The 11528-nt window shown below is 47.3% G+C and overlaps 1 long non-coding RNA gene across 1 annotated transcript; it reads right to left on the bottom strand.

The window, feature by feature from the left end:
* Positions 1-1400: 1400 nt before the first annotated feature.
* On the bottom strand, positions 1401-4329 carry LOC116984941. Its single transcript, XR_004415181.1, has 3 exons — positions 4215-4329; positions 2157-2265; positions 1401-1429 (listed from the first exon to the last, which is right to left on the bottom strand). It is a non-coding gene; the product is annotated as an uncharacterized LOC116984941 (long non-coding RNA).
* Positions 4330-11528: the final 7199 nt, after the last annotated feature.

Below are 11528 nucleotides of genomic sequence, written 5' to 3' on the forward strand. Positions count from 1 at the left end.
GAAAGGTCAGTATGGGAATGTGAAGGGAAGTTTAAATGTTTGGCAACCGGGAGATCGTGTCGGCTCAGGCAGACTGAGCATAGGGTTTCAGCAATATGATCGCCCAGTTGGGTTTGGTCTCGCCGATATATAGGAGCCCACACAGAGAACAACGGATATGGTAGATGAGGTTGGAGTAGGTACAAGTGAATCTCTGCCTCACCTGGACTGGATTGGTCGAGCTTCATTGTGGCGTCCAATTTATGGGCCAATACCTGCTGAAGAATTTGGAGAGGAAAGGAAGTTTGGAGACAGGGTGGATGGAAGGAAGGATCTAGGAATGGTTGTTGATTGGACGGGTGACGATGCTGGTTAATGAAAAGGGAACTGGTCCTGTGTTTGTCCTCTGGATGTTGGATATCAGGACTGGGCTTTAGGAATGTCCTGGAGAGTTTATTTTGTGAAGAAAAAACACAACCGGTCATTATTTTATCCCATTCTCTTCCAAATGGGAGTAAATCCTATCTCAAAGAATCCCCTCCAATAGTTCTCTACCACAGGTGTGAGGCTCACCATCTTCTAAACTTCTCGATTATCTCTGCTTCCTTTTAATAATGGGATGATAGTGAATACTCGCTGGTCCTCCGAGACCTCAGCCGTGGTGAGCGAGGATACTAAGATCTTCATCAAAGCCCCTACAATCTCCTCTCTTGTCTCTCGGATCCTCAACTCTCTGACCCACCATCCACACTCAGTGAGGATAGATGACATCACCTGCTGTGCAATAATTCTCAGCAAGGTGCCCCGCAAAGGTGCGATCCCTGTCCCAACTATACTCCCCGTGTAATGTTGAGTTAGTCCCACTATCTCTCTCACTCTCCCTCAGGCCATTGACTGGCGGGTTGGGCAAGGCTTGACTTCCTTCACATCATGTTCCGACACCTGTGCTGAGGAATTTCTGGTCCCAGTTCATCTTCTGCAGCTCACCCACAGGACTGTGAAAGCTCTCTCCCTGCAACTATTCCACTAACTCCCCATGTATCCTCTCCACAGCCTTTATTTCTCTCCCAGGTGCGGTGTCCGGGACCCGACACACCAGGTGCGGCCGAAGGACAAGAGTTCATTGTGTAAAGTCTGTGCCGCCTTCTCCTCAGCGCAGCACTGAGTGCAGAGGTGGGGAGGAAGCAACAGTGGGACAGGAAGGCTGCGAGAAACTGGACTCACACAGCACCAAACACACAGCTCATGATGCAGTTCTCTTTATTATTGGCTAAGAAGCTAAGTGAGTACAGTCACCACAGACAGTGAGAGCGGCTACAAAGAAATCAAAGCAGTGGATCCACTGCTGGAAAGGATGAGGGGATAATTCTGGAGTCTTCTAATCACAGTCTGTAGGAACAAACATAACGCCTGCGTGCTCGACATGACTTATCATTCCATAATCCCACACCTAGAAGCAAGAAAAGAGGAAAGCATTTACCGGTTTGTCCACAAGCAAAATGCTGCAGATTCCAGAAATCTGAACTAATACTGGAAATATTTAATTGGTCACTTAGCAAGTGGAGAGGAAACAGAATGTTCATTAAGGGAGGTGTTACAGTATCTCTGTTCCTCTCTCCACAGATGCTGCCTGACCCACTGAGTATTTCCAGCCTTCCCCCTCCCTGCATCCGACCCCATCAACACATCCGTCTGTTCCTTTCTCCATCTACCTCTCCCTTAAGTACATCTGTGCTCTCTGCCTCGATTACGTGCTCCTGATCCCCACCTGCCCGCCACGCCCAAGTCAAGAAGATTTTCTCTCTTCTCGCTTTGATTTATCGGTGGCTATTTCACATTTTTGACCAGTAAATCTGGTTTCACACTTGAGGAAACATCCTCTTGACATCCCCTTATAAATCATTCACCACTGTATCTTCCTCTAACTCCAGTGTTACCCCCTTGTACATTCCTCCTGCACAGTTACACTCGGTGTCTGTTCCCCTGACTCCTGCATTACATCCCATATATCCTCCTCTCACTGCTGGGCAGTCAGTCCAGTTCTGCAGGGTACAGAACCCATGAGGTTGGTTCACTCCCTCTGTGTAACTGCTGGTCTGTGGAGGTAACCTCTTATTCAATACAGTATCTGAAATCAACTTCCAACAAAACAATATTTCTGTCATTGTTACACTTACGACGAAAGTTAGTTTCCACACAATCTTCGTTGCCAACGTTATTAGGTTCCCCACAAGCAAAGCGTGAGTATCTGTATGCAGATCCATCAATCCATTTGTAATGACCTTCCTGTGGGTATAAACAATGGTCATTGCTGTTGGAATGCTGAGTAAGCTGCCACATAACAGTACAGGGAGGAGCTGTACCTGAGCTGGAGTGAGAGCAGAATAAGAGCAGCCGGGACAAGTAAGGCAGTGGATGGGAGTTTAAACTATGGACTGGCAGGGTGGGGAAATCTCATGGAAGTAACAGAATCTTTGGGATGAATGTGACAGGATCTGAGAGTAAAGGTCAGAGAAGAGGAGCAATGGTAACTCAGAAAATGAGGAAAATATGGTAATTCCACACAAATACAAAGTAGGATCTCCCAGAGAAAGTCGGTGAACAATGAAGAAAAGAACTGTAGACCCCTGCAGACCAATGAACACAGAATGCCAAACCCAACAGGAGATGGAGACAGTGAGTTGTAGCACGGAGCCTGTTGTGTGTGTGGAGGAGTGGAACACTGGGCACTTCACCCACTCCCTCGCCCCTCCACCCCCACCGGCACCAACACTGTTCCTCCCTTCAGTGGGTCTTTGGTGAATTTTACATTTCCTTGCCCTTCAGGGACCGGCCCAGATCAGGAGGACATCTGGAATATTCACTGCCCAGCCCAAGAACTCGAGAGGCTTTGAATGTGTCTGAAGGTTTAGCGGATCCATTCCTCGGGGGAGTCAATACCCCAAACTATTACTGACCTCCAGCAGGTTATTTAAATTCAATGATTCATTTCTTCCTTCAGAGAGTTTCAGGGGAAAGATTAACTGGACGGATTAACCAGAACCAGGGAGTGTGGAGAAAGGGTTTGTGAATAAATGCAGTGGTACAGGAATTCACATAATTTATTCAAAGCTGTGGAGACCAGTTCTCGAGGGATAGAGTTGAAAAGCAGAGGTTGAGTGGGACTGGGATAGAACCTTGGTAAGACTGCACTTGGATATGGAGCACAGTTGTGGTTTCCATGACATGGGAAAGGCACAAAGACACCAGTGAGGGTGAAATATTCCAGGGAAGGCTGCAGAACTGAGAGATGGTACTTCCCAACAAAGGTTGGACCAACCAGAGCCATTTCATCCACCAGTGGCTGAGAGTGATCTCCCTCTCCCTCTTTCTCTCTGAATGTGTCTACCTGCTGTAACCGTGGAGCCATAACTACAATTAACACGGATATTAAAGGCAGATGCCTGTGTGTGGGGTGGTTGAGTGGGTCACTGGGACCCACCTTCAAACTATGGCGATGGAATAGGGTCGACGTGGAGAAATGTTTCCACTGGTGGTGCAGTGGAAAAGCCGGGTGAATAAATATAAAGTAGTCACTGATCAACCCAGAAGCCTCGCCCAGAGAAACCCTTTTCCCCAGAGTGTTGGTGATGTGACTGACTGTGGTGAGGGGGCATTGAGACCGATCAGAATCTCACGTTTAGGTGGAAGACAGTGAAGCTGATGAGGGGGAAGGAAAGTCCCAGTGACGGTGTGAGATGAAGGAGGGTGAGAGGAGGCTCATGTGGAGCAGAAACAGACATATGAACATGAGGGATTTCATTTGTTCACAGGACATGGTGACAGTGACCGGACCTGCATTTATTGTACTTCCGTGATCATCCTCTGACCATGTCAGACGGCAGGTAAGGGTCAACACATTGATGGATCTCTGGAGTCGTGGTGAGGCCAGACTGGGGAAGGAGGGCAGATTTCTTACCCTGAAGGACAACAGTGAACCAGAGGAGTGTTTACAACAGTCCAGTAGTTTCAGTCCCCATTACTGATGGTAACTTGTTTCTCCAGAGTGATTGCAGTTTATTTACTTGGATCCAAACTACGTACCTATGAACAACGATGTGACCCCAGAGATCCATCAATGTGTTGACTGTAACCTACCTCTGATATAGTCAGAGGATAATCAAGGGGGAACAACAAATGCAGGTCTGCCCAGTGTCACGAGGTCCTGCAAGATAACGTGTCACCAATAAACTTACACAGCATATGTCGTTGAGACCAATCCAAGCGGCTTGTGTTCCTCCATGCCCAAGCCAGATCACTCGGGAAATGAATGCGGTTTGATTGCACGACTTGATAGAAGCCAGATGTCCGTGATGTCCATGGCGTCCTACGCATTTGCAGTGATGCTGGAAACAAACAAAGTATTTTATCTCTTGTTTCAACCACCGTGTTTCATCCCCTTGTTCGTCATTCAGTAAATCATCCAAAGTGAAGTGGACATTCAGCAACTTTGTTCCCTTCAAATAGAGGTCTAGTTCTTTAAACACTTTGGTGTCAACCCCAGCTCCGTGTTAACTCCTGTATGTGGAGTTTCCCCCCAAATCCCCAATATTTCACCCACTGGTCCGAGCGATAGAAACCGGAGCCCAGGGCTGCTGTGAAGCGCACCCTGGAACACAGGGACTCATCGCAGGCAATTCAATGAGAAGCTGTGCTGTGAGTTCATGGGATTAAACCAGCATGAGCAATGTTCCCCAGGCGTCCCAGCGCACACTGATGCAGTGGTAGAGCTGCTGCCTTAATGTGCCAGAGACACGGGATCATGGGCATTCTCCTTAAGGAGTTTGTATGTTCTCCCTGTAAACAAGTTTGTTTTTCCAGGTGCTCCGGTTATAGTCAGAGAGTGTTGCAGTTTGGAAACAGGCCCTTCGGCCCACCTCGCCCACACTGGCCAACAATGTCCCAGCTACACTAGTCCCACTTGCCGGTGCATGGTCCATATCCCTCCAAAACCTGACCTATCCATGTACCTGTCTAACTTTTTTTAAACAATGGGACCGTCCCAGCCTCAACTACCTCCTCTGGCAGCTTGTTCCATACATGCACCACCTTTTGTGTGAAAAAGTTGCCCCTCAGATTCCTATTAAATCTTTTCCCCTTCACCTTGAACCTATGTCCTCTGGTTCTTGATTCCCCTACTCTGGGCAAAAGACTGTATCTACCTGGTCTAATCCTCTCATGATTTTGTATACCCCGATAAGATCTCTCCTCATCCTCATGCGCTCCATGGAATAGAAATCTAGCCTACACAACCTCTCCCTATAGCTCACACCCTCTGGTCCTGGCAACATCCTCGTAAATCTTTTCTGAACCATTTCAAGCTTGACAATATCTTTCCGATGACATGGTGCCCAGAACTGAACACAATATTCTAAATAGAATAGAATAGAATAGTTTCTTTATTGTCATTGTAACATGAACCATGTACAACGAAATTGTAAAATGTCAGCCAGTCAGTGCACCATTCAAACATTTCTAAAAGCTAACGATACATACAAAGTAAAATATTTAAAAAGATAAACAACTAAAATAAATATCATAAAAATAGCACGCATAAACACCCAGCCCTACATCCTTCTGTCGATTTCATGTATGTATGTATCGCCCCTGCGTTCCTTGGCGGCTACATTTAGTGCCTTTATAGCAGTGGGGTAAAAACTGTTTTTAAGTCTGTTTGTCCTTGTCCTTGTAGATCTGTACCGTCTGCCTGACGGTAACAGTTCAAACAGGGAGTGTCCGGGGTGGGAAATGTCCTTTATAATACTCTGGGATTTTTTGATGCAGCGGGAACTGTGTAAGTCCTCCAAGGTAAGGAGAGGGCATCCGACAATCCTCTGGGCGTTGTCAATGGCCCTCTGGAGCGCTTTCCTCTGAGCCGCTGTGCAGCTGGTGTACCATACGCATACACAGTATGTTAGGAGGCTCTCAATGGAGCACCGATAAAAGGACAGCAGCAGTCTCTGAGTGATGTTATTCTTCCTGAGCACCCTCAGGAAGTGCAGTCTCTGCTGGACCTTTTTCAGCAGCGCAGAGGTGTTCACGCTCCACGTCAGGTCCTCCTCAATATGGATTCCCAGGAAGCGGAAATCCGCCACCCTCTCCACACAGTCCCCTCTGATAATTAATGGTACCATGTCCGTTTTATTCTTCCTGAAGTCTATTATTATCTCCTTGGTCTTTAAGGTGTTAAGGAGCAGGTTATTTTCTCCACACCACACTGTCAGCTGCTCCACCTCATCCCGGTAGGCGTACTCGTCCCCCCCGGAGATGAGTCCCACCACCGTAGTGTCATCCGCAAATTTGACAATGGTGTTTCTGTGGTGGGCGGGGATGCAGTCATGTGTGTAGATGGTGTAGAGCAGGGGGCTCAGCACGCAGCCCTGTGGAGAGCCGGTACTGAGGCTGAGGGCCGTGGATGTGTGATGGCCCACTCTGACTCTCTGGCTGCGACCCGACAGGAAGCTATTTATCCACATGCAGGTGGAGTGTGGAAGTCCCAAGTCCCCCAGTTTGTCCACCAGTTTGTGGGGAAGGATGGTATTAAAGGCAGAGCTGTAGTCCACAAAGAGCATCCGCACGTAGCTCCCCCGCTGCTCCAGGTGGGACAGTGCAGCATGGAGAGCTGTGGCTACAGCGTCCTCTGTAGATCTATTCGCTCTGTACGCAAACTGGTGGGGGTCAAAGCTTCGGGGCAGGAGTGATGTGATGTGACCCCGGACCAGTTTTTCAAAACACTTCATCACCACTGGTGTGAGTGCGACTGGCCGGTAGTCGTTGAGGCTGGAAATGTGGGTTTTTTTGGGCAAGGGGACTATGGTTGCGGACTTCAGACAGGGTGGAACAGTGGACTGGGCCAGAGACTGGTTGAAAATCCTCGTACAGACTCCAGCCAGCTGGTCAGCGCAGCCCTTCAGCACGCGTCCAGAGACGCCGTCGGGTCCAGTAGCCTTCCTTGGATTGGTCTCACCAAAGTCTTTTACAACTGCAACATGACATCCCAACTTCTATACTCAATATTCTGACTGATGGCCTAAGTGCCAACTTATCTACCTTATCTTCCTGCGACTCGACCTTCAAGGAACTTTGCACCTGTACTAGATCCCTCTACTCTACAACACTTCCCAGAGGCCTACATTTACTGTGTAGGTTCTGCCCTTATCCAACATCTCAAAATGCAACACCTCACACTTCTTTGTATTATATTCCATCAACCATTCCTCCGCCCACCTGGCCAATTGATCCAGATTCTGCTGCAATTGTTCGCAACCATCTTCACTCTCTGCAAAACCACTAGCTTTTGTTTCATCAGCAAACTTGCAAATCTTACCCTGTATGTTCTCATCCAAATCATTGATGTAAATGACAAACAGTAATGGGCCCAGCATCGAACCCAGAGGCACACCACTAGTCACAGGCATCCAGTCTGAGAAGCAACCTTCCACCATTACCCTCTGCTTCCTTCCATGGAGCCAATTTGCTAACCATTCTGCTATAGTATCCCTCCTTGGACCACATGCGATCTAACCTTCCAGAGCAGCCTAACATGTGGAACCTTGTTGAACTCCTTACTGAAGTCCATGTACACACCATCTACAGCTCTGCCCTCATCAACCTTTTTGGTCACATCTTCAAAATAATCGATCAGAGTTGTAAGACACGTCCTTCCACTTACAAAATCATGCTGACTATCCCTAATTATGCTTTGCCCATCCAAATGCCTGTATATCCTATCCCTTGGAATACTCTCAAGTACCTTACCAACTACAGATGTCTGAAGCATAGAAACATAGAAATTAGGTGCAGGAGTAGGCCATTCGGCCATCTAGCCTGCACCGCCATTCAATATGATCATGGCTAATCATCAAACTCAGTATCCTGTACCTGCCTTCTCTCCATACCCCCTGATCCCTTTATCCATAAGGGCCTCATCTAACTCCCTCTTAAATATATCCAATGAACTGGCCTCAACTACCTTCTGTGGCTGAGAATTCCAGAGATTCACCACTCTCTGTGTCAAAAATGTTTTTCGTATCTCGGTCCTAAAAGATTTCCCCCTTATCCTTAAACTGTGACCCCTTGTTCTGGCCTTCCCTAACACCAAGAACAATCTTCCTGCATCTAGTCTGTCTAACCCCTTAAGAATTTTGTAAGTTTCTATAAGATCCCCCCTCAATCTTCTAAATTCTAGCGAGTTCAAGCCGAGTCTATCCAGTCCTGAAGAAGGGTATCAACACGAAACGTCACCTATTTCCTTTGCTCCATATATGCGGCCTCGCCCAACATTTTTGTCTAACTCCAGATGTTAAGCACACTGGCCTATAGTTCCCAGCATTTTCCCTGAAGCCCTTCTTGTAAAGAGGTACAACATTTGCCACCCTCCAGTCTTCCGGCACCTCTCCTGCATTTAAGGAGGGCTCTCAAATTTCAACTAGGGCTCCTGCAATTTCCTCTCTAGTTTCCCACAATGTCCTCGGATATATCAGATCAGGCCCTGTATATTTGTCTACCTTCAAACAAGACAGTACCTTCAGTACCTCTTCAACAGTAACCCTGACTGCTCTCAAGACAATTCCAGTGACTGGTCCAATTTCCTCCATCCTACTGTCTTTCTCTTCTGTAAATACAGAGGAGAAATACTCATTTAGGACCTAGCTCATCTCATGTGGCTCCACACAATGGTGACGGCTTTGATTCTTGAGAGGTCCCACTCTCTCTCTCTCTAGTTACCCTTTTCCCCCTTATGTATTTATGAAACTTTTGGGATTGTCCTTAATGCTACCCACCAGAGCTACCCTGGAACATTGAGCTGCCAATCCTGCCCCTCCCTTAACTAGGTTTCAGTCATGGCTACAATGTCCCAGTCGCTCGTACCTATCCATGCCCTAAACTCATCTGTCTTACACGCCAGGCACCTTGCATTAAAATACGTGCAGTTTAAACCAACCCTCCTTCCTCACTCTCCACCTTTCCCCTGCTTATTCTGTGCACTAACTTTTCTCACATAACCCTCCATAGCAACTTCTAGCCTCTCCCGTGCTTCTGTCCTGCACGAGATCCCACCCCTCTGTCAATCTACTGTAGTTTAAACCCTCCTGTGTAGCATGAGCAAACCTTCCCAGTAGGATGTTGGTCCCCCTCCAGTTTCGGTGCAACATTCCATGATGTGAAGGTTTGTCAGTTAATGGACAACTGTAAATTGTCACTAGTGTGTGTCGGACAGAACTAGTGTTGAGGGATCGCTGGAGTCTGTGTGCTGCAGGGCCTGTTTCCAAGCTGTATCTCTAAACTTAGCAATCGCTGGTTTCAGGGACTTACCTCAGCACATCCCCATTGCAATTTCTGAGGGAAAAAATGGTAACAGGATCTTGTAGGATGATAATAATGCCAATGTGGACGACATCGTCCTCTGGTTGTCAGATATCAGGACTGGGCATTAGGAATGGCCTGGAGAGTTTATTTTGTGAAGAAAAACACAAGCTGGTCATTATTTAATTAGAATGGTTCAGGTAGGAGCCTGTGGAAATTTGACGGTTGATTATGTAGAAGCTGAGCGGTTGCAGTAAAACCACAGCTGATCTCAGATTGTTGAGGAGAGGAGAGTTACATAACATGTTTCTGATTAACACTTCTTACTGAGGGCAGATTCGTTACTTTCCTTTGTAATTTTAAAATATGATCAATTTAATCTTGTGATGAGTGAATGTTGATAAAGCTGGAAATAACTGCCCAAAGCAATTTGCTCAAAAATGCTCATCATGCAATGCTTTGGGATATCATTGTGTGTTTAACCCCTGAAGCATTTAATGTAAGGACCTTAGTGAATGTTTGGAGTCACATCGTGGTCAGAGCAGCGATGACCAGCAGGGTCCATCCAAAGGAGCTTCGTTGAAGAGTTGGGTTTTTACAACATTTACTGAGACGTTCTTACAATATAATAATGACAGTCTGTGCATTCTGAGCTCCACAATTTTTCTGTAGCTCCCACATTGTTCTTGGATCATGCTCCAGAGATTTGTGCTTTAAGACATCTAACAGCTCCTCTGCCGTAATGCTGACTATAACCAAGAGGACCCCATTGACTTTCTTGGGCTCCCTAGTCATCATGTCTTTGCCCAGAGTAAAAATAGGGGAGAAATATTCATCGGAGGCCTCACCCATCCCCTACGGCTCCACAAATAGATGTTCACTTTGGTATTTGATGGGCCATGCCACCAACGTGGTGTTGTATTTGTTGGTTCACCGGCTTGAACGATGGCTTCATCTGTTAGGGGTGCTTCAGTCTCTTTCCTGGGTGTTTCATGGGTCTTTCCAGAATGCAGCTCTTTGCTCCGTGTTTGGACCAAGGCTGTGATGTGGTTCAGAACCAAGCGATCTTTGTGAAACCAGCACTGAGCGTGGGCAAGTTTAATCTTGGAGGGTATGTGACACTTGCCTGCACTGTGGACAACTCCTCATGATTGGGAGCAGCTTGATTGTCTGGTCATTAGCTGGAGATAGACACAAAATGCTTGATTAACTCAGCAGTTTAGGAAGCATATCTGGAAAAAAAGAATAGGTAACGTATTTGGTCGAAACCTTTCTTCAGATTGAGAGACAAGGGAGATGGAAAATAGAGGTATGAAAAGGTTCAAAACAAATAAGAGCTGGCACTGATGGGTATGGAAAGATGGAGCCCACAATGCAAAGAGTAGGAGCAAATGGGTCCTTTTCAGAATGACAGGCAGTGACTAATGGGGTACAGCAAGCTGCTCAGCTCAAACCACCGCAGCGGGTTGGAGGCAAGGCAAAGCAGAAGTCGGTCTGGCCGGTAGACTCCGATGAGTCCTGCACGGAAGACACACTGCCCGAGAGCGGAAAAGGTGACCGTTTGTCCCGCATGGAGAGGTTGATGGAGCAAATGCTCCAGCGGGACTTGCTCCTGGAGATGGGGCAAGTCTGCCAAGTGAGTGCATGCACACCCGCAACAGTGCAATATCCAGCACTGACCATCGCATCTCCCTCATCAGAGGGGAGCGTTGGTGACCAGGGCTGGGCTGGTCAAGAAGAGGGGTCTTTGGCTGTAGATGATAGCAGTATGCTGTGGATGCAGGTACAGGAAGAGCTGCTGGGAGTGGTAAACCGCTACGCGGGTAACACCGCGAGCGGGACAGACGTTGCAGTCCAAATTGGCGGCCAGTGTTGACTACCTGTCCTTCAACCCACTACAAGAACAGGTAGTAAATGAGGCATTGCAATTATACACGCCCCCGGAGAATTGCATTTCACTCAATGTACCGGTTGTCAACAGCCAAATCTGGGGGTACATTGGGTTGGGCATACGAACCCAAGAAATAAAACTCCAAAAAAGTCTGAAGCTCCTGACGTCAGCGATTACATCATACGCTCGTTCCGTGGATCGTGTCGAAATGACCAAGAACCAGCAGGCCACCCTGGCTCTACTGTGTAACACACAGTATGAGATAAATAGCCTGTGGAAAGAGGCCATAAGACCTGCCCTCAATCCCAAATTT

Source organism: Amblyraja radiata, chromosome 21 (genome assembly GCF_010909765.2).
Source record: "Amblyraja radiata isolate CabotCenter1 chromosome 21, sAmbRad1.1.pri, whole genome shotgun sequence".
Lineage (NCBI taxonomy): Eukaryota > Metazoa > Chordata > Chondrichthyes > Rajiformes > Rajidae > Amblyraja > Amblyraja radiata.